Genomic DNA, 23,372 nt, shown 5'->3' with positions numbered 1-23,372 from the left:
ATTCTCACGGGGTCACCCGAGGATGCTGGACCAGGGAACTCCGGATTACGGAGTTTCAACCAGTGCTGCTTAAGCATTGACAGATAAAGGAAAGTGAGGAAGAGTCTGCCTCCTAAAGCAAAGTTAGCCACTCGTCATGCTCTGCTTTTTATGGCACAGTCCTCCTTAGCTGGAATGATAAAATAAATTCCAGGGCTCAGAACATTTCAAGGAGGAATAATTTTTACCGCTGGCTCTGGCTTTATTTTTTTCCCTCACTTTGAAATTGATTAGATGTGCTGCTGAAAGAAAAATTGGCTTGTGTCTCTGAGAATATAAAAGGCATTTCAGAAAAACGCAAAGAATCTAATTTTAAATTCATTAAAGATTTTGTCCACATGCTGTTGGTTATTAACTATTTCAACGCTGCCATATTCCTTATGTTCTGAAACAAATCTTGGCATACAGGTTCATTGGGAAGAAGTAAAACTTAATAGACCAAGTCCAAGATTTAAAACCAGCTTTGTATGTTTAATGCAGCTCGTTTATCCCCAGGACCATGGCTCAGCAAAATGCCGGTTGCAATCAAGTTATACAAAAGGAAAAGGGGCTGGAGTGTATACAATAGATCTGCTAAAATAGGGAATAAAAAAAATCTGCACGTTTTATATTGCGCATTGGGAAAAGCTACGGAAATCAAGGGTGAGAGTTTTTTAAGCACTCAGAGTGGTCTCACTCTGCCAGTGATGTCCGTGGGAGCCAAAGTCGTACAATGCTGAGTGCTTTCAAAAACCCAACCTGAGCTCCAGCACTTTGAGGAGAGCATTAGATAAACAGCCATTATGACTTCACCCATCTAATTGAAAATAACCATAGTTACATGGAACACTGCAAATTAAGCACCGCACCAGGAACGCAGAGAGGAGCCCTGGCTTTGAAATCTAGACCTCTATAGAAAAATGGCCTGACGGGCAAAAACTGCACCCCTAGGCTTAAGAGGGCAAGGCTTGAAAGGCAGCATAGCCACTGCAGCTTCATGGAGGTATGGGGAGGACAGCAGATGCAAGAAACACACCCTCCGTGCACTGCTTGCATGGCAGAAAAATGGGTTCACAGCAACGAAGGAAGGGAGAGGATCTCTCTGGAGCCATGACTCTCCGGCAAGGAGAAGAACAGGCCCAAGATTTGTCTGTGTGATCGAGTGCGTCGAAGCACACTCACCACCCCATGCTGCCCCAAAAAACCAACATCTCAAAATACTGTGGGAACATGTCAACATCATCAATATTTTCTTCTCTTTTTTTCCTTTCCCATTTTTTCTGTAATTTGTTTTATTAGGAATGTTTGCCTACATCACTAACAAGAGTGTTCCATCTCCCAAAAGTTACACTGGATTCCAGCAAAAACTGGATTTTGATATGCAAAAAAAAAAACACCCCAAAACACATAAAAACCTCTTCTATTTAAGTTCCAGAATCATAGAATACAACAACTGGGAGGGTCCTTGAGAGGTCATTGAGTTCAGTCCCCTGCCCTCATGGCAGGACCAAGCACCATCTAGACCATCCCTGATAGATGTCTGTCTAACCTGCTCTTAAATATCTCCAGAGATGGAGATTCCACAACCGCCCTAGGCAATTTATTCCAGTGTTTAACCACCCAGACAGTAGGATGTTTTTCCTGATGTCCAACCTGAACCTTCCTTGCTGCAGTTTAAGCCCATAGTTTCCTGTCCTATCCTCAAAGGCCAAGGAGAACTGTTTTGCCCCTCCTCCTTGTAACACCCTTTTTGATACCTGAAAACCACTATCATGTCCCCTCTCAGTCTTCTCTTTTCCAAACTAAACAAGCCCAATTCTTTCAGTCTTCCCTCATCGGTCATGTTCTCTAGACCTTTAATTATTTTTGTTGCTCTTCTTGGAACCTTCTCCAGTTTCTCCACATCTTTCTTGAAATGTGGTGCCCAGAACTGGACACAATACTCCAACAGAGGCCTAATCAGCACAGAGTATAGCAGAAGAATGATTTCTTGTGTCTTACTCAACACTCCTGATACTGCATCCCAGAATCATGTTTGCTTTTCTTGCAAGAGCATCACACTGTTGACTCCTATTTAGCTTGTGATCCACTATGACCCTTAGATCCCTTTCTGCAGTACTCCTTCCTAGATAGAAGGGTGTGTGGGGGAAGAGAGGGTCCGTGAAAGTGGTCCCAGAGTAAGAGATAATAGAGACTATATAAAGACAGGCAGCATATGTATTTTTCCTCTCTCCCCATCTGAAACGTTCTATTCCATAACTTCCCAGAGCTTAAATGACCTTTAGGAACTAGGCTGGAAAGTTAGTGCAACTGTGTAAGCCTATCCAGTTGTACTACAAATTAGCATTTTTAAAGGACATTACAGGCAGTCCCCGGGTTACATGGATCCGACTTACATCCCTACTTACAAACGGGGTGAGGCAACCCCGCACTAGCTGCTTCCCCCCAGCAAACCAGGGAGACGCGAAGCTAGCGCCCCCCTCTTCCCCCCAGTAGACCAGGGAGACGCAGAGCAGCTTCTCTCAGCAGACACCTCAGCTTGAGAATAAAGGACTGAGGGAAGTGAGGTGTGGGAGAATAAAACTGAGCTCTGGAGAAATGTTCGGCTAGAGTTTCCCCTACAATATGTACCAGTTCCGACTTACATACAAATTCAACTTAAGAACAAACCTACAGTCCCTATCTTGTACGTAACCCGGGGACTGCCTGTATTTCACAATTTACAAAACACCATGCAAGCTTTTTTTCACTTGCATGCTGACCGCATATATTGTCCTTAGATGTCAGTGCAGATAGTCTACTAATGATACTTGGAAATACCCAATTAATTACCAGAGAATCTTCCCTTTGATTCATGTTTACATGATGAAATATCATGCCTACCACAAGCAACTGGGGCAAACAAGAAGTATTTGTGGAATCTGGCCGAGTGTAATTAAGTTGTCAATTGTTAACATGCAATGACAAGTATTCAACTGAAACAGGGGTACCGTAGGAGAGAATGCTCCCACAGGTTATAAGTTTAGTCCAACCAGGACATGTGTACAAAAGCAAGCCTTTCACCAAGGTTGTATCAGATATTTCAGGACTGATCATTTCTGCTCTTGAATGCAGAAAATCATATTACCAGAGCCGATATTCATCAGAATATTCTGAACTGAATATCTGAACTGCTTTAACTGAATTTAAATCGATAACTCCTCTACTGTGGTTACTTTTATTGAATTGCACGTTGAAATAATATCATTTCAATTATGTTATGATCACAGTATGAAACTTTACTATAGGTTTTATTTGTTCAGCTGGGAGGTAAGATATACTATGTCTTCATTTGAACAAGTCAGATAGATGACAGCTTTTAATGTTACCTTACTGAATGATCTCTTAGGGTTTACACTACTATAAAATGGAACTTGCTCTTTTCTTGAAAGGTCAACAACTTGAAAGGATTTGGCCTTTGAAATCTTTTTTTTCCCCACCTTTCAAAACCTGCCAAATAGGGGAGTCAAAAGTATATTTTAAAATGGGTCTTGTTGGAGAAATTAAACAATGTAAAAATAGATTCATTTTCTTTCCCTTCTATGTCAGGCAATTTATACTACTTTTAACTTGGCATATCTTGAAATTCACCTGTTCTGAACAGGCCAGTTGACAGACACCTCTCGCTGTAAACATTTCTTCAATGCATATATATTTCTAAGTGGCTAAGACAGCAAACGTTCTCCTCGGAAGGCAAAAATCATATGTACATTATACTATTTACACAACAGATAGGAAAACCTTCCTAAACAATTTTGGACAAACTATATACATAGCCTTGAGGCAGTAATAACTCGTGCACTGGGAATTTCTATGCATATTCTGCATTACTGGCAGTGCTATTCATGAAAAATGTATGCCCAATGCAAAAAAAAAAAATCACTGATCTACAAAGAGCTCATGTTATGCAGGCTTTAAAGTGCAGTCCACCCCCACTTCCCCTGGGTTGAATTCCAGAAAGGTGACTTTGACTGACCTTTGATCCCACAGAGCAAACAGCGTGTTATTAAAGTGGGGCAGTGGCGGGAAGGGTTTACAGACATGAACTAAAAACTGGGCAAGGCATGCAAGAGTCAATGGAAAGACGCCCATTAACTTCAGTGGGCTTTGGGCCAGGCATTAGGGCACTAAAATAAAAGTGGAAACGTGTGTAGTAAAGACACACGCACACACGGGCCAGGTTGGTAAATATCAATGGCCCCCATCCAGTAATAGGCGTCGCTTCATGCACACCGGCCACCGCGCACATATTTCAAGTGAAGCGTGTGCTTATGTGTTTTGATGCATCCCATTCTCCAGGCCAGTGAACTGTGGCAGAGAGATGTGAAGCTTTGCTTATAACCTCCACGTCTACAGAGAGCAGGGAACAGAGTCTGAGAGTTGTCAGGGCCTGGACCTCACTTTCAGACCGTGCTAGCAGCTCAACTAAAGGGCTGGGTTTTTTATTGCTTATCTGAAGCCACAGGCCAGTTTCCTTGCAAATAAGCACACAAGAAAGCATTTGTAAACCAGGTCCACTCTGCTCCTGTTCTTGCTATTGGTTTCATTCAAAAAAAGTTGCTGGCTTCACAACAACATGGAGTGTTGCTACTATTAGGGATGAGCAGGAGGCAAAATTGAAGGGGAATGAATTGCTCAAGTGTTCTAGTTCAGAACTACAATAATCCCTAGGTCTTCCATAGTGTTTTTCATCAGCAGATCACAAAGCACTTTACTAAGGCAGCCAGTAGCACTAGCCCCATTTTGCAAGTGGGGAAACTGAGGCACAGAGCAGCAATGTGACTTGCTTCAGGTCACCCCTCAAACCAGTGGCAGATCTGAAACTAGAACTCTTCCAAACACACACACACACACACACACACACACACACACACACACACACACAGTTTAAAAAAAAAAACCTTCGAGTTACAGTACTTCGCTCCTCCCCCCAACATTTTAAACTTCGATGCTTTGAAGTGGATTAAACTTGCCAGACAAATGTTCCCTAAAGTCACCACTGCCCTCATTACATGGATAAAATGCTATTTGATATACTTCCCCCACCCCCTGTCTTAATGACAAACAGCTCTTACTTCTAACCATACGCATTGATGTTTAACTTTCCATCTACTCTGAATTAAGCTGGTTTTATCACCACCATTGAAGGAAAAGTCTGTTTTCCATTCACATACAGATTCCATTACGTTCGACACTGGAATCCCTTTAAAACTCTCAGAGGATCTCAGAAGAATGGATAAGTGTTCAGTCCTATTCCAAACGTCTTGCTTTTTCTTACTTGCTTGAGTAGAACTAACTGGCATCATCAGCTGAGAAAAAACTGTGTAAAGGGAGAGAGGGGGGAGATAATGATTGTAGTTAGCCAGCTGTCCATTTTTCATGGGTGCGGCCAAGTTTCCTCAGGTCCCATAAAGTTTGTTTCCAGCCACCAGTCCTGGCTCTCAGGGTTCTGCACTATTGTTTAGCTCTAATTTACCCCAAATGCCTTGTAAGAGCCCAGCAATCAGTGGAAGTGTTGGTCATGCTGCTAGCCAATATTGACCTCCCGCGGTTTGGCAAATTCTCTAGGTGGGCACCGGTCAAGTCCCGAGGGTGCTGAACTACAGAGCTTCAACCTGTATCACACAGGGCTGTTGTGAGCATAAATACATTACAAATTGCCAAGTGCTTAGACACTTACTCATGAAAAATACTATACAAGAGTTTGGGTATTATTCTCCGTTACCTACAACTGGAGATCATTTGTAAGTTATGCATTGAGCTTGAAAGTGTGCGTAGGTGTGTTACAACGTTTTTTTTGGGGTGGGGGAATATCGTACTCAACTGGATCCTAGATGCCAGTACATAATGAAGTGTTTTGGAGACTCAATTGCATCCATGCAATGAACGTTCACTGCAAAGATGAGAAGTGTGCAGTGTAAGACATGCTTTTGATGAAAAGAACTTTGAAAAAGGATTTTGGTCAATTCAAAAAGGATAGCCACAGCCTAGAGTTGCACCTATTTCAAAAACCTTCACAAACATCAATCTGTGCACAGCTCCGAACAGATCTAGCCTAGAATCTATTGCCAGTGAAATGGGTTAAACCGAAACGTGTCCCTTTGTGACAATTGGCAATATTAATTTCCACCAAGCCCAGGAACGTGATTAATCAACATGCTTGACACATGCCAATAATATGTATGTAATTTTCCTTTTGGAAATTAATCCACTAGAGTTCATGTTTGGTCCACCAGAACATGTATGCCCTGTGCTTTTCTCCCAAAATTTACAGACACACAACTGGGAAGAGCCAAGTTCGAGCACCACCTATTATTTTACTCTACTTGCTGCCAAGCTTAGCTGGGATCTTTTGCTATGTGTACAAATGCTAATTACTACTCAACCCTAATGCTAATCCTGACATGTGCTAATTAGAAGATTTAATCTTCCACTGAAGTCAGTACCACTTTTCAAATGAAAACATTAATCAGTTTTCAAAATTCAAAACCCAAACTGAATCCACTGAAGTAGTAAGAATTTTAGCCTTTGGCTCAATTAATACCAAAGCACAAAACTGAGGGTGCTTAAGAACAAGTGTCAGCATTTGGACGTTATTGCAAATAAGTGATCATTTCAGAAAAACAAAATATTTTTCACTGGTGCATTATTTTGTCTGTCCTCAACAATCTGCATTCAGTGGGGTGAAAAGAAAAAGTTGTTTCTTCTTTACCCTCCCTCTATGTTTGGAATGGCAACACTATTGATATGCAAAAAGAAACTAAAGCTAAAATACATCAGGGTATTCCAAAACCAGGACCCAACCCTGCAAGTGCCTTGGGAAAGTGCTTAATTTTGTGCTCCTAAGTAACCTCAATTAAGTCAAAGACTGTTCACCTGCTAAAAAGGAAAGCACGGGCCCAACTGTGTGCAGAGCACAGAGCCTGCGTGGTAACTAACAACTCGGTTTACATTCTCTCACCTAGCTGCGCGCAGTACGCGGCGCCTCAGAAGCGCTGCACAGAGACGAGCGCGCTGGCGGAGAACGTGAAGGATGATTTAAAGAAAGTTGCTGAGGAGGAGAAAACTGTTCGACGGAGCAGGGCTGCTCGAGCTCTTCCGGAGCGTGGCTACTTCTTAAATGCGAGACTGTCTCCCGGGTGCCTCCACAGCTACGCAACATCCCCTTTCCAGATTCGCCCGGGGAAGTGGGTGAGCAGGGGGAAGAGCGTACCATTGAGATTTTTGGGACACCAGGAATCCCTCTTCATCCCTTTGCCCTCCCACCTCCAGCATCCTGTCCCCTCCACAGCAGCACTGTCATCCCTTCCTGGTTCCTTGTCTTAGCACCTCATTTCCTGCTGTTGGGCCCTGTCACCTCATGCCTGAGCTCCCTGCTGTTCTGCTCTGGACACATTGCTCCTGCTGGCATCTCCAACCCTCCAATCCCCCTCCTGCCCCTTTGGGCTCAAGGAATACCACCAGATCGGTCACCATGATAACTGTACACATTTTAAATAATGATTCCCACTCCCCGGGCCACAATCTGTGAGGCCACAGACCTCCCTCGGCAAGTCCCTTAACCCCTTGATGCCTCAACTTCTCCTGCACTAGCCCTACACGGCCTGACCCACAGAAGCTCCATTGTGCGAGGCGACAAACCCTAGAGGCAGAGAGGCATTAAACACCTTGCGCTGGCCCCTCCACACACACACAGCTCAGCACATGTGGACACCGCATACACACACCACAGCCTGGTGTTGGATACAATAGCAGCAACCAGGACCAGCAGGACTGCAACCGGCAACCCCTGCACCTGCAGGGTGGGTGAATGAAGCCCATGCAGGCTAAGCCAATTGGTCATTTCCACACTGCTTTGGGTTTCCCGGCACATTGCGATACTGTAGAAGTGGGTGTTTCAAATGGATCAGTGCGAGACGTACAGACTTCCGCCATCTACTGTACCTGCCCAAGGAGGACAGAGTTCTGCAGGCACATCTCTCTCTGTGGCTCTCCCCTGCTCTCCATCATTACTTTAGCTATGGCGGGAATGCCTGGTTACAGACGGAGTTCCCGCAGCATGCTGCCAGTGTCACTGTCACACCTCTTCCACACAATTTGTTTCCGGTTCTCCTGCACTTGGCCCTGGGACTGTGATGTGCACTGCCCTTGAGGAGCCAAGCTGTCTTGGCAGGCTGAGGAGAAGACGCAGTTGCCGAGGTCGCTGTTTCTATGCTACCGGCAGCCTTGATCCTTGAGGCTAAAGCCCAAACCCTTTGGAGGATTTGGATGAAAGGCCTTGAACGCAAAATGCAGACGGGCTAGGAGGCAGCACAAGGATGGTTGGAGAGGAGACGATCCCAAGAAGGACAGCTACTGACGGAATATGGGATGCTGGAAGGAGTCACGTATCAAAGTCCCATTCTCTCCCCTCCCTTCTCCTCCAGAAGAATAAGGAACCCACAATGAAAATAGCAACATTTAAAATTCATGTTAGGACAGTAATAAAACAAGGTCCCTAAATTATTTAGCACTGAGCTAGTTTAAAATGTCTTCCGCATGTTGCTTTACTACAAAATGCAACAAACAGCAACTTGCCTTGGGCGTGCTAGTTTATCTTGGTATTTCTAAGGAACTCACAATCCAGGCATACTGCATTTTTCTCCCTGATAATATTAAAAGGTTCTTTTCACATGTGGTGTATTTCTTACCTTCATCTACCATATATCTCCCTAAACTCTATAGGGATATACCTGGACACTCTTTTAAAGCGGCTGTCATCATACACGCTTTCTATGATCCAAAGTAATACAAAGAATACTAAGTTGTGACCATTACTTCCTTGTCTCATCACATCATCAGTTCCCGAGTAAACTATGAACACTGCATGCATTAAAAAAAACTTAAAATCAATAATTTAAGGATTTTTCTTCTATTTTTGGGGGGGGGGGAGTGCGGGCGGGAGAGAGGTTTGCAGCTGGAAGCCTCTGACATTTTTCCTGATAGTCTATTTAAAACAGGCTTTGATTCTGTGCTTGTGATTGTGAAGTTATACTGGTAACTTTGTTAGATCTTGTATCAGCATGACTCATCCATCACTAGTTTCATTGGATTAGCAGCAGTAGATGCACTGTGGTCTATCACTTTTCAAAGTAGAAATTCTGAAGAGTTTATATAACTGACACTCTGTGAAAGATACAAAATCTATCAGAGAAGGTTAGGTCTCCAGGAGGCATAAATAGGCTATGGCTCTGGGGAAGATATTGGAAGCTATGTTTGCATGTATCGTTTTGACCTTAGTTTGTAAAAAACTAATCTCGGATTAGTTTTCATCAATAACTTGCTGCATTAGCTATACTTTTCCCAACAATAATAGGAGCAAATTAAATTTGATTAAATATGTTAGTGACATTTCTGTTGGAACAAAAAATATCAAGCTGAGCTATAAACAGGAGATTAACGCCTTTTTGGACTTATTCAGACTCACATGAGCACTGATCAGTGCTCATATGTTACCTCAGATGTCTCCTCTACTGAGATTTTGGAATGAAAATCCAAATAGGCAATGGACCCCCTTAGAAAAAGCAGACCCAGAATCCCCTGTTCGCCCAGAAACAATTGTGTCACCCCAGGACACCAGTAGGTAGCCTCAACAAAGACTACGTAAAAATCGCCACAACTCAAGTATCAAAGATCAGTGCAGTGCAAGAGATTCCAAACATCTCACTTTATAGCCCATCAAATCGTCCAACTGTAGGACAGAGAGTGACCTCAAGAGGTTACCTAGTCCAGTTCTCTTCACTCAGAGCAGGACTACATATTATCTAGCTCATAACAACGACCAGATTGGGTCAAACCAAACATCCATCAGCCCAGTGTCCTGTCTGACAAGAGTGGCCAATGCCAGGTGCCCCAAAGGGAGTGAACACAACAGAGGATCCTCAAGAAATCCTTCTCCCGACACCCATGCCCAGCATCTGACAGAGGCTAGGGACACCAGTCCTGCCCATCCTGGCTAACAGCCATCGATGGACCTAACCTCCATGACTTGATCTAGTTCTTTCTTGAACCTTATTAAAGTCGTGGTCTTCACAACCTCCTCTGGCGAGGAGTTCCACAGGCCAATTGTGCACTGTGTGAAGAAAAACTTGATCCTTGCAAAGTGCTGGACAGGTTAAATGCAGCAACCTTGAAGGCTTCTCTATGACTGGAATCGTGGCCCTGATTCCAGCTATGGCGGAAGCCATGCGGCCTATGTGAGAGCTGGGTGTGCAAACAGGTAACTGACTTTTTCTTCTCTAACATTTGGGTACTTGGAAATGGCATTCGCATGGGCAGTTGGCCAAGTTGCACATGCAAGTATGAATGGTTACTCTTGATGCTAGTTGAACAGCACAGGAGTGCAGCAATGCTAACAGTCATGAATGGGGGGAGTGGTAAGTTAAAAAATGCTGCAAGAGGAAAATGCAGGGGCTGGCGTGGGAAGTATAGAATAAATTGATGTAGAGCAGAATTGGGAGGCGCACAGGATTAATTAATTGGCATCTGTGTTTTTTGAAACCACCCACCACACCCAGGAAAAAGAGCTGGAAACCCTAGTGAAAGCAGATAACGCTTTATGCATATTTCAAATCAATCTGCTCTTTTGTCACAGGAATTTGGCATGTATCAGACAGGGAAAGTGAGACACTAAGAAATACAGGAACTGAAATCTGTGGGGGATACAGGTTCTGAACATTTCTGTTTATGGGATAATTTATTGTTACCTGACCTCGAAAATTTTGACCATAACCCATCCATTTATAACATTGTGGCCCAATAGCTAGTGCATAGGATTGTGACTTAGGAGAGCTGGGTTCTATTCCTGGATGTGTCACTGACCTTAGACGAGTCACTGGTTTATACCTCGGTTTGCACATCTATAAAACAGTGATGACTGTGCTCTCCTTTGTAAAGCATTGTGTGATCTACTGAGGAAAAGCACAGTACAAGAGCTAGGCATTGCTATATTTACTTCTTGCTTCTGGACGCAATAAAAACAATTTACAAAATATATAAAACATCTTTGTTAGCAACTGATGGCTATCAGGGTGGCGCACATCCAAACAACCCCAAGTGACCTCTATAATCTGTGCACAAGACAAAACTCACTCTGCTCACAATTGGAACATCTTAGAGGGAATTCTGGCAAGGAGAAGACTGGAAGAATTACTTCTTATGTCTTGCTTACAATACTTCTGCTAATAAATTCCAGAAAGATGTTTGGTTTTTTTGCAAATGTGCTATGCAGTTGACTCATTCAGCTTGTGGTCCACGATGATCCCCAGATCCCTTTCTGCAGGACTCCTTCCTAGATGGTCACTTCCCATTTTGTATGTGTGCAACTGATTAGGACAGAACAATTCAAGTACTCGGCATCTGTTTCATCCGGAAACAGAACGTACTAATCTTTAACTTTTATGTTAGATCGGATAGTTTCAAAACAGGAGAAATACCTTCAGGAAATTATGTTTGAGTTTAAGCAACCTTAAAGCAAAGCCAGGCTATCTTTCTTTACTAACTGCAAGCAAAGAGAGATGGTTAATTGCTGACTGTATTTACCTCCTACTTTGCTCAACATCTTACATTCACCAGTTCTTCCTGCTGTATTTAGACCTCTTGTTGCAATGTGCCAAGCACTTCCTGTGCGGTGCTGAGCCGTCTCAACTTATAAGTAGAGATTATACAGTGCCCAGTGACCAATGTAAAGAACAAATCCTACTGCATTTTATACTTCTGGCTTTCAAACACCACTAATGTTGATTGAATGTAACAATTACAGCTTATTAACCTCAGGTTTTCTTTTAAACATACAAGGGTGATTACATGAAGATGATAACTAAATGTCATTCACTAAATGTCAACACATGCTTATTTTATTATGTACAAAGAATGCAAGCTGCAACATCAGGAATAGAGCTAAAATGACAAACAGTCTTTCAAATTATGCTAACAACATAAACACCTACAGATCAGATGTACCAAACATCTCACATGAAAAAAAAAGCTACTTTCAGAAAAAACCTACCAAGAAAAAAAAGTTACCCTCTGAAGAAATCAGTTTTCCCCTAGTGACGACTAATGCAGAAAGCTGCATGACAAATGTTACCCCTTATGAATACTGAGATGCATACTTTCTCTCAAACATCTAAGGCCACAAAACAAACAATCCAGAAGCATGCATCCCTTGCCTTCCAGAAGTCTAAAAAAATACACACACTGTGCAAAGCTAATTCATTCAGCCTGCTGAGAAGGGTCCTACATTTTAAGAAAGATCCTTCATGAAGGACAGTTGTTAAACAACTTTCAGAAGTTGCCATGTAAATGGGCTATTTCCCATGCTCCACAACTCTGCCCCACCACTAGTCTCCCTCTTCAAAGCTATAGGACATGTTCCTTGGATAATCGTTGCCTCAAGAACATTCTGAGTATCTCAGAAGAAAACAAATGGCTGACAGACATCTCACAGTGCCTTGCATCACCTTCATACACTAAGCACTATGGGAATGTGCAACGTAGTGCTAGGCATGATGGGAATGTGAAAAAGTCTGTCAGCCATTTGTTTTCTTCTGTGGGCATGTTTTGTTCTTTCTGCCGACAAGGGAGCTGAATATGTGACTGAGTTGTCAACAGTGGGTCCCAAAGAAGTCAATTTGATGGGTTTCCAATTCTGGAAACTCCTGCCTATTGACACCATTTTCACTGCCAAACCTTGCTAGTGTAGACATAGTCTTAGCCACTTACAAGTGACTCATCAAAGCTGCAATGCCATAAAGACTTCTGTCAGCTGAGATTGGACTGAAATGGACTCACAGGTCTTGCACTCTAGCTCTGTCAAAAATGTCAAGTAATCAGGAAAAACATGGTATCAGAAAGCTTAATGGTAAACGGCTATGTCACAGGCACCCCACCTACCGCTTTTATACTACAGCGAGTCTGCTAGCCTCCTGAGACAGAGGTGAAAGGAACTGAAACAAAGAGTGTCTGAACGCCAAATAAAGGTTGGTCAAGATTCCTGGTCTTGACTTATCTCCAAGGAACAGGTCTCATCAATGTTAAGGGCAGTCTGATGGGAGAGAGACATGGAAAATACTATCTATGGCCATGGTCACCAACCAGTAGATCGCGATCTACTGGTAGATCTCAGGGGCTCTAAGAGTAGCTCTTGAGCCCTCTCTGAACTGCGCACCTGTGCAGTACATTTACATTAGATTTCCTCATGTAATGTAGGCAGGGCTTCAAGGAAGGGGCGGGGCAGTAGATCTTCGCCTGTTCTGAGACTTAAAAAGTGATCTTGGGTGTAAAAAGGTTGGAGACCACTGATCTATGGGGATGCACTTTATTGAATTTATCACTCAGATGGGCAAACCTCACTCTCAAGTGAAACATGACAGCGTGGTTAACTGCTACCCTGTTCCCCAGTAACATCATTCTGCTTTCTTTAGAATTTCCTCCAGAGGCGCTGCATGTTCTACTTGCCGCCTCGACTGTCTTTTACACGGACAGCTCAAAGTTACTGTTGTCACTTGTCTCTCCACTTTTCACATACATACCTAAGGAGCAGTGAAATCTAAGGAGCAGTGGAGTGTCATTAACCAACAGAAAGGAATCTACACTCAGTAAGCATTCTGATTAAAAAAACCCAAATTATTACATGTTGCTTTTAACTTCGCATTGCTCAGAAACTTATTTTCAATTTTTTTTCCTTGCAACTGTTGTCCTTTTACATATGTACATCAAGCATTCCCCAAATCCCCATTTTTCTAATGGAGCTTGAAATTAACATAAAAAACCCTTTAAAACTCAACCTCACAGAAATCACCATAGTTCTAGGAACAGTTTGTGTTAACAGCTGCTGCAAAACGAGAGGGAACGCAAGCACACATTAAAATAATTAATATTTAAGTTCCTCACAAAGAGAGTAGCAAATACACAAAAATGAAGATTGAGGTTTAGAATCTGGGCAGAAAATGCTCCCTACATTACAACTGTAAAACAGATCAGCTTTTTGCTGACACTATTCAAATTAACTTAAAATGTGGGTGTGGACGTGCTGCTCCAAATTCAACTAATTAGTTATTTTAGATGAAAATATTGAAGACACTGTTACCATAGATCCTGATTTATCTTGAACATCCAATTGCAAGTATTTCTTTATTACAAGAAAATGTTTACATTATATTGATTTTGTTCTTTCAAAATCTTAAAAATGTGAAAAAGTAACAAACCATATTCTACAGAAGACATAATAAAGACTGAAACTTAAATGTACACATTTAAATGACATGGAACTTGGCTGTGTATAGATTCTGTACTAAAAAAGAATGGACAGTAAACTCATGCGTAAGTGCCTTCCTAAATCAGGGCCTACATGATGCATAATTATGCAAATATAAGTAAACTTTATTCAAATTGCACACTTTTCTCTATGGGTTTTTGTTTAATCCAAGCGGACGGATCTGTGCATAGCATTGTGTGTGGCCATGAAGGACTGGGGTTAATGACAACTTTGTTGTAATAGCCACAACATTATAACCAAAACACCTAAGCGTGAGGATATCACATTTAACCCATGTTGATAAGAACCATATAAAGAATTGTAATGGAATGTATACATTGTGTAATTATATGCTGGGGCATATGAGCAAAATATATTATTTTGAAACGCGGTTGGCAAACTGAGGATGCCAAAGACCTACTCAGTAATAATAGAATATTGCAACATGTTTGCACTATTTTCAACAACAGAGCTAAAAAAAAAACCACTATTTTTTCTTAGGAAACTACATTGGTTACATATGATTTGTTCTGAGCGTACATTTACAATGACAAGTAAAATGAAAAACTGAATTTTCAATCTACAATTAAGTGAAAACTCAGTGACATTTTCAGTGAAAAATTATCTGGAACAAAAAGAAGTTTTAAACACTCCATCATAATGATCTAATATGCTGTATCTAACTGCTGCTGCTTAGTTTCTTTTTAGCCAGCCAAAAAGACAAAGTCACATTTACAGAAAAGAAGCTTGTATAAGTTACATGAAAGCAAAATACCCAAACAATAGTACTACATAAAATATATGGTCAGTTTACATATGATTTTCTTTTCTTGGCAAAGCCTAAAAAGAAATGCAGCTTTTCAGCAGGAGAAGGTGACTTACAACCTTTTCTGCTTTACATACTGTAGTTTAAAATACTGAGGTCACTAGCTCTTAATTGAAAGCCACATTTACCAGAGAGTCCACAAATACTATCATCACATTAAGCAAGCACCTTAGAAGCACCAGTATCTCACAAGTCAAATATAAGGAGCAGAATATCTTCCTCTGTTTGCTTATTCTGATGCAACAAGTATTTTTATGCTAGTCCAAATAACTTCTCCCATATAAGCATACTACTACTACGGCTAATTCCAGAGAAACAGCAGTGTGAGAATTTAGTCACCTGCTTAAAAAATAAAGCCAGGCAGAAAACTAGCCTTAAATAGTCAGAAACTGGGGCGGTACGTTTAGCACATCACAGATGCAAAACTCATAGGCTTCTGATGTGATTTGGATATATGAAGGACTCTAAGAACTGGAAAGTACAGTTTTCCCTCATGCTAATTCTCAGATTTCTGTAGTTCTGAATGAGTTTCAAAATGACCCTACACAAAGTAAAGGCGGAAAATGTTATCTTGTCTTTTTTAACACCTGAAACAATTTACCAGCAATCATGAGAGAGATTCCATCGTGGATAATTTCTAAGTGGAGTTGGGATGCTTTGTTAGAGATGCTCTAGGAATTATTTTGGGCATGTTCTCTGGGCTGCGTTAAGACAGGAGGTCAGACTAGATCAGTGGTTCTCAAGGTGAAGGTCAGGATCCCCAAGTGGGTCACAAGTCAACATCAATGGGGTTGCCCGAGCTGCCTTCGATTTGCTGGAAAGCCCGAGCCCCAGTCTCCTGGGGCTGAAGCTCTGGATCTTCAGTTTTGGTCCCGGCCCACAAATGGGGCGGCCCTCATGCTTTTCTCCTCTTCCCGGGCCAAGGAGCTCAGGGTCCCTCTCCCGGGCCAAGGAGCTCAGGGTCCCTCTCCCGGGCCAAGGAGCTCAGGGTCCCTCTCCTGGGGTTGTATAATAATTGTGTTGGTCAAAATGGGGTCACAGCACAAGGAAGTTTGAGAATCCTTGGACTAGATGCTCACAAAGGTCCCTTCTAACATGAGAACCTATCAATCATTCCTACAGGCTGCCTGACTCAAGGAACCACTGTTGTTCACCTGCCTCTTCCCTCGCCTCGCTCACCCATCCCCAAGACCTAGTTCTGCCTAGTGACGTGAAAGGTTGACTGGTGGGGGCTGGAGCAGCTCCCCATCGGCCACGGGCAGGGGACTGCTCCAGCCCCACAGGTCCAGCTACCCCGAGCAGCGCGTCTGCAGCAGACCAGGCATGTCACAGGCAGGGGAATCTCTGGCCAGACTGGAGCGGCCCCCTGCTGCCCCTTTAATCGGCTAACCGGCCAAACACCACGGTGAAACGTCATGTTTAGCTGGTGAACCAATTAAATGGGATTTTACATCCCTGGTTCTGCCCTATGTTTACAACCTTTATAAAGCAAAAGATGTTACAAGGCCTCCAGGCTGCAGCGTACACATCCCCACTGTGTGTCAGCACAGTTGGAGCACAACGGGAAGCCTGACCTCAGCTAGAACTAGTGTTACACCAACAATGATCACCCCCACTGAAGTCAATGCATTCAGGAGCGCAGATCTACCTCCCATGAGGTGTCAAGTAGCACTTTGCCTTTCTGACACCTCTTTAGAATTGCGTTCCATTCCATTGCCTGTCTCCCTGACTGGCGGTACCGCAGCCCTGTGTGGAAAGATTATTGCAACCAAGAGAAGGCGACAGCAGCAAAACACAAAAACAAAACGCACACAATGGAATGTCACAAGCTATGTCTTCATGATATGCAGAGCAGAGAGGAATTTGTTTATAAAGGACAGAATTCAAGGTGTGCACCTTCTGCCAATTCGCCATCCGCCACCTGCCCTTGGGAGTAATAAGAAGCTTTTACCAAGGGCCCATAAGGACCCTACATTATTTCAATGGATTTGAATAAACTTTCAGCCATTGATGGGCTCAACACTGTGGCATTTGGTACAAGTTTGCCATGCATTAAATTTAAGATTGGAAATTCATTTCTAGGCCCTTGAGATCAGTTTTCTATTTCTTTTGCTTTTAAAAATCCAACCACAGAAGATGCGGTAGTACAACAGAAATACATGAGTAAGTAAATACCTGCGGCATACATATACAAGGCTGAAGGGTACAATCCTGAGCATCAAAATTACAGCATTGCCACAAAAGCCTTTTAAAAATCAGTGTGTGTTAACCAGTTCTGTGTACTGCAGTGCGTCAGTCTACACCCATGACTCTTATCCCATGGCTCATTATCTGGAGGCGGCTCTTCATGGCCCTAGACATGGCACTTCGGGGCTCCAGGAGTTTCACTGGCACTGCAGTTAGTGCTTGAGTTTGGTAGGGTGTAGTGAGAGCAGAAGATGCTCTTACCAATCGGCACTCCAATTCCTCAGCCTGCATACCAGGCAAAATACAGAGACCACTGCTTCCGGAAAAGCTTCCCAAGTTCCTTGATCGTTTCAAACAAAGAACTTGTTCAGTCATTTAAGGGGTAAGCAAAAAACAAACGAATTTTCAAGACCTCTGCATAAAAGCAACCTTTGGACAGCCAGGAAATTCAGAGCCCAGGATAAATGTAAAAGAACCCAAGCAGCACTTGGAAATACAGAAATACATGGATAAGGCACCCAAATAACATCACTCTGTCCCATGCATTAACATCCTCCTCCCAACTTCCCTTCCTTCTTCCTGTCTTGTCCAATGAGTAAGAAATTTTTAGATCCAGGAAATCTTCTAAGGTCTTTCAGAAATCTGCAGCCATTGGCCCACTGTGCACAACATATGACTGGGGAAGCCATTTATATACCCACCTCTTAGGTGGAAAAGAGAACTGTAATTAAATAATTGGTTTCATGCACAAGCCTTCCCAAAAGCAAGTACAATTCACAAAAGAACAAAAGGTTATTGTCGAGGTGGGTTGATTTCAATCAAAGCAATTTAAATCAGCAAGCAGAAAACCTTGATTTAAATAATCAATTTTAATTGTGTTTTGCATTTGTACTTTTTATCTATTTTCCTAAAGAGAAGTTGATTCTCATTAGTTGGCAGCCCTTAAAACATGTTGATTTGCAACTAAATACAGCCTATACACTAAATTTGGTGTTGCTTTGTGCTACCCAGGAGGACACACTATAGCTATACATATTTATGTAAGCAATTACATAGCTTAGCATTTATTCAGATTCTTAGTTTTTACATTTGTATTATGTTAGCAAATGGCAAGAGGATGAGCTTATTATTTACAAGATGATTAATTTTTTTTACTGGTGATGTGTGTCAAGCTCTATTTGCATGGAAATTAAAATTCAATTAAAATTCACACAAACTGTATTTTTAATTAAATAAAACTACCTTAGATGCGCTGGACACAAGTTTATCAATCCATATTTTGGTTTTAAATCCTAATGATTTTTGAACACTCGGGGTATGTCTATACTAGCCACCTAGTTCGAACTGGGGAGGCTAATGTAGGCATTCGAAATTGCAAATGAAGCCCAGGATTGAACTACCTACTCCATGCCGCATGTAGCCACGGGCACAGAGTTCGGACTAAGGGGGCTTTAAAAATGGCGGCGCCTGGGAAGATGTAAATGAAGCCCAGAATATTTAAATCCCGGGCTTCATTTGCAACTTCGAATGCCTACATTAGCCTCCCTGGTTCGAACTAGGGGGCTAGTGTAGACATACCCTTAATGTGTTGTGGGTAGTGAATTAAACTGGTTGTTTCTGGTCACCATATCTTCAACATTTTAGAACTAGTAGATCTGATACCTTCACACCTTGTGTTTACAGGCAGTCCCCGGGTTATGTACAAGATAGGGACTGTAGGTTTGTTCTTAAGTTGAATCTGTATGTAAGTCGGAACTGGCGTCCAGATTCAGCCGCTGCTGAAACTGATCAGTTTCAACAGCAGCTGAATCTGGACGCCAGTTCCGACTTACATACAGATTCAACTTAAGAACCCCAGGCATCCCCAAGTCAGCTGCTGCTGAAACTGATCAGCGGCTGATTCCAGGAACCCCGGGGCAGGGGCTTCCTGTAGTCAGCCACTGGTCAGTTTCAGCAGCGGCTGACTTGGGGACGCCTGGGGCAGAGCAGCTGGGGTGCTGCTGGGTTGGTCCATTAGCGCTAAGGAGCGGTCCAGTAGCGCCAAGGGAGACGCTGAGCAAAGCCGCGGAGGACCCGGGCGGGACCGCGGTGCTGATCTGGAAGCCCAGCAGACCAGGGAGACGGGGAGCAGCTTTTCTCGCCCCAGAGGACGCGGGCGGCGGGACCAGGCGTCCCGCCGCTCCTGTCGTCCGGGGCAAGAAAATCCCCGTTTGTAACTGCGGATCCGACATAAGTCAGATCCGCGTAACTCAGGGACTGCCTGTACTCATGACGTGACAGAAGAAAACCAACTTTCCTGCTTTCATCTCCTACTTGGTTTATTCATTTTAATAAACTACTTATTGAACTGGACTAATTTGAAACACAGAAAATACTTTCTCTCTGCTTACAGGAGGCTACCGCTGTCAAAAGCTCTTCTAAAAAGCCAACAATCTGGTTACAAGTTATTTCCCCCAGTTCAGTGAATTAACTTCCTTTAAAATTTGACAGCAAATATTCACTGCTTAATACTGTCTTTCGTTTTTCATTTATTTTATATTAAGTTTAGGCCTTAACGTAGGGTGTCAATTTCCAATTTAATTTTAATAAGCTTAATTAAAAAAAACAACTTGCATTGAATTTCAAATTTAAGTAACCTGATTTAATTTTTAAGAAATCTGATAAAAACCCAATGCTTTTTATTTTTATAAATCCAATTTTTATCCACCGTAGTTAGCATCCAGACAATGTACGTAGATTAGTTTCATAATCTGTTGTATGCAGATTGGGCCTATTGAACCGTTGTGATCAAATGGCTCTTGTATACCCAATGCCATTTGGAATTTTAAATAACTCCTTAGAGATCAGAAACGATTTCTCAAGATATTCAACTCATTGGAACTTCATTTCCCTGGAAAGGACTAAGGGAAACTTGTGCTGGATCAGTTACCTGTATATATTCTCCTTATAATACAGTCCCTTTTGGGAGGGCACAGTGGGCCAGAAACAGGCTCCTGAGCAAGGCACTCTCGCTGCTTGTTGAGATGAATTATTAGTTACGAATTATTAACTCATCGGCATACGTTTGCCTCTTTTAAAGTTCACGGATGATCAGGAAGCAGATCGGGATCTGCAATCCACTACCACTCAACAGATCCTTCTGCCAGTGTTTTAAAGTCTATGATAGGACCACAAACTTTTCCCTGACAATGTGCTTGCTCTTCAACTGGGAACTCCCATGATCCCATTTTTGGTCTCTAAGCAAACAAACAGGCAAACAATTCCCACACACACACTCACAGTGCAATGTTGACATTTGCTTTCCATAAACAATTCACATCATAAAAATGGGATCATTCATAAAAGACAAGCAAAACAGGAGTGCGAACACGGCAGAACCACATTCATGTAAGAGTTCTACTGACTAGACACAGAACTTGCACTGTTCACTAGCAAGAGCACAAATAATGACAAGGGATTAGGATCAGTTGTCTCTAGGGTCTTGTTTCAATTTTCTTTACAAAGTCAGAGATTTGTAAGGCCACAAGGGACCATTATGATCACCAAATTTCAAATCCAGCACTGGACACAAATTTCACCCTGTGATACTTGTATCAAACTCAACTACTTAATTAAGCCCATTGGTTTTCAAATTGTTGGTTTAAAGGTTACAACAGATAGAGTATTTACAGTTTCCCTTGGTAATCAGTTTCAATGGTTAATTACCCTCTTTCAAAAAACTATGCTTATTTCCAGTTTAACTTTGCTGACTTCATCATGCTGCAAATATCCCACATTTATATCTGAAAGTTGTCTCTTTCTTAGGAAAACGGCTGAAGTACACATTCTGAAAAGTGAAAGCACACAAGTCTTGCATTCCAGACTATTCTAACATTCCGGATGCACTGATGAATTATTACTCAACTATGCCCAGTCATCTCAAAATTGAATGTGCTAGATCAACTTTATTTGAAGTTTCTAGGCAAACCCAGTTTTGAGATAAGATGTGCGTAGGGGGACTAGAATTTTCTAAACTCAATTAAGACCTATTTTCCCAAGTCCAAACTCCATCTCAAACATGACTCATCTGTATCACTGCACAATTTTGGCAAAAAAATATTCTGCTGGCTAGAGACCAAACATGCAAAATATGAAGTGGAAAAGGACCTTTTAGAGGATTTTAGAGATGTAGCCACAATCAGGTTTAGAAGGGAAAGCAGGTTTCATCTTAATTAGCAAAAGAAATCTGTCTCCATAATACCAGAGCTAAAAGCACCAAGCAAACAGCCCTAGCAATAGAAAAGATAACCAGATCCATTTCCTAATGATGACTTATTCCAAAATTCATGTGAAACCGATGTATATTCAGGGGAATAGGTTAAAAACAAACCCAAGGGCTCCCTTCTTCCCATCCTTGCAAAAAATGTAGAGAAGTGCAAGGGAATTCATTTCTCTGTTTGCATCAATCCATGCTGATGTCTTGTTGCTACTATGCAACATCGCCGCATATTGCTGAAGAGCACAATGCAAATAATGCCACGAAACATTAGGACATCGTGATGTGATTAATGTATGGCTCCCAGCATCTCCATCAGATGATGGAGTGCCTCTCCAGCTGCTGAAGGCTGACTACAGAGAGCACTGGTCTATGTCACACAATGCAGGACTCATGCTGATTGTTATTCTATGGGGCTCCATTGAGGAAACATTTCCTCTTCCTTACTTTAAATAATTTCACCAGGTGACAGGAGGATCAGTCTGTCTAGATCACCTTTCCATAGGTCAGCTCTCACAAAGCCCTTGGGGAAATGCACTGGAGAACGGGGTGCAGGGACTGTAAGCCGACAGAGCAGTTTGGAGAGAGGCCAAGCCCCTTGGGACATCCCAGCCTGTTTTACTGACAGGGGAACACTGGCCAGAAGGACATGAAGATCCTGAGACCAAGGGGATCTTCCCTCGCCAATCACTAACAGGACACTGGCGAGGAGGGTACAGAGCACAATATGGCAGCAGCTCTGCCTTGGACCACGTACATTTTTAACTGCTCCCATTCCACCCCAAGACAAAGTGAGAAACACTCAGGACTGGGGCCATAAATACCAAGGTGATAGATGCCTTCGAAGTACTTGATTAAGCAGAGACCAGACAGCCTCTCCTGCCAAGCACAGATAGGAGCCTATTGAGGACATATTTAATAAATGACAACAGGTGTCTAATTTGCACCCAAGGCAGCCACACTCAACTTCAGCAGCAATAATTCAGTGTAACCAATATGGGCATAAATCAAGCAGCTCCCTCACAAAACACATGGCCAAGCTGAATCCATCCCCGGCTTGCTCTGACTTCATCTCTCATGTTCTGTCCAGGGGCAACTGGACTGGAGCCACAACACTGGGAATAAAGAGCAACCCGTTCCACATCCTGCCTGCACCTCGCTCTCTCTGCAGCGCTCGCTCCTTCCACAGTTCTTCCAGGAGGAGAGCTTTGCAGAGCCCCCACAGAAAGGCCACAGGCCCGAGCTACTGTCCACAAGATGGCCAGGGGAGGAGGGAATGGAGCACACGGGGGGGGGGGGGGGAAGGCTCCCACAAAGAAGTTCCCGACGGCAGCCTTTGCCAAGCAGGGAGGATGCGTGTCAAGACCTGCCCAGGCACTCACTATAGCACCAGGAGAGCGGCAGCATCTCTCAGGCAGGCAGGCTGGTGAGCCATTCAGCCCAAAGGTATTCAGGCTACTAGGTTTCATTGATTTCACAGGCTATAAGGAGCCCAATGACCGTTGGGGATTTGGGCATTCGGGCTTTCTACATCAATGCCAACCCTCCGCTCTCCACTCAGAGCCCCACAAGCCAATCACACAGCATGGCGTAAACAAGCTCGCCACAAAACACGCCACCTGCCAGCGTGCGGCTGCATTCTGCACCGGATTTTATGGCCACGCGCTTGCCTTGCGTTGGAGCTGGCTGACGAAGCAAACCCTTTAAAAAGGCACTGCCACCGATGGCTCCTTGGCCCAAGATCCAGCCCA

General features: G+C 42.9%; 1 protein-coding gene across 18 annotated transcripts in view; it reads right to left on the bottom strand.

The window, feature by feature from the left end:
• ADGRL3 (adhesion G protein-coupled receptor L3) overlaps nucleotides 1-23,372 on the bottom strand; it is a 635,479-nt gene that overhangs the window by 596,622 nt on the left and 15,485 nt on the right. The window lies entirely within an intron of this gene.

This window comes from Pelodiscus sinensis, chromosome 5, assembly GCF_049634645.1.
Source record: "Pelodiscus sinensis isolate JC-2024 chromosome 5, ASM4963464v1, whole genome shotgun sequence".
Lineage (NCBI taxonomy): Eukaryota > Metazoa > Chordata > Testudines > Trionychidae > Pelodiscus > Pelodiscus sinensis.
The sequence above is the reverse complement of the archived record's forward strand: the minus strand, read 5'-3'. Positions and strand labels throughout refer to the sequence as shown.